Genomic DNA, 816 nt, shown 5'->3' with positions numbered 1-816 from the left:
ATTGATTCATATCGCCCCTGGTGTTGTATGGCCTCTCCATTTTCAACTCTCTTATCATGTGAATTGGTGTAATAGAGTCAGCTCTGTTAAGGCACTATCTTAAGAGGGAAAATCAAAAAGAAAAAACTGGAAAAACCATGAAATCCTTCTTTGGCTGATGGAGCAAAATTGGCATTCCTTACTATTTCTATTCCCAGGCGGTCTCCCATCCAAGTACTAACCCCTCCCAACAGGGATTAACTTCGGTGATCGGACGAGAACCTGTGTTTTCTTTGTGGTATGGTCGTAGACAAGTAATTTGCCGGGGAAATGAAAACGAGGTCAGAGCAAGCACAATGTGCATTTGTCCTCTTGCTGTCAACGCAAGTGCCATGCAATGCTGGTGGCTGCTGCCCACTGTACAAGGGTGATCGTTGTGTGCGCCTCGCTTTCAGGTTGGCTTTGGGCATTCCTTCCTTGGCACGGATTGTAATCGGACCACCATATCTCGTGGCCAAGAGACTGGGAGCACCTTTTCGGTTGTGAGCATCTACGGACATTGCTTCTCGGCCTTTTGGCTAAGATCTGATACGCTGCTCATCGAGCAGCTCATATATTAAACTGATTTTTGGAACTGGGCCGTGGAAAAGAGGCTTGCCTTGTCCTGGCCACGGGACTTGACATTTGGCTATCTTGGCTAAACAAGAAAATCCTGTCTCACTTGATCTGCCCTGACGGCTATGTGATGGTTAGAAAAGACCGGAATGGAATACGTGCCGGTGGAGGGGTTGCTCTCATCTGTAGGAAGGACTGGAAAATGAAAGTAATCAACGCCAA

The 816-nt window shown here is 47.1% G+C and overlaps 1 pseudogene; it reads left to right on the top strand.

The window, feature by feature from the left end:
* The first annotated feature begins 537 nt into the window (after positions 1-537).
* On the top strand, positions 538-700 carry LOC138058575 (U2 spliceosomal RNA; annotated as a pseudogene).
* The last annotated feature ends 116 nt before the right edge of the window (positions 701-816 follow it).

This window comes from Montipora capricornis, chromosome 7, assembly GCF_036669925.1.
Source record: "Montipora capricornis isolate CH-2021 chromosome 7, ASM3666992v2, whole genome shotgun sequence".
NCBI lineage: Eukaryota > Metazoa > Cnidaria > Anthozoa > Scleractinia > Acroporidae > Montipora > Montipora capricornis.
The sequence above is the reverse complement of the archived record's forward strand: the minus strand, read 5'-3'. Positions and strand labels throughout refer to the sequence as shown.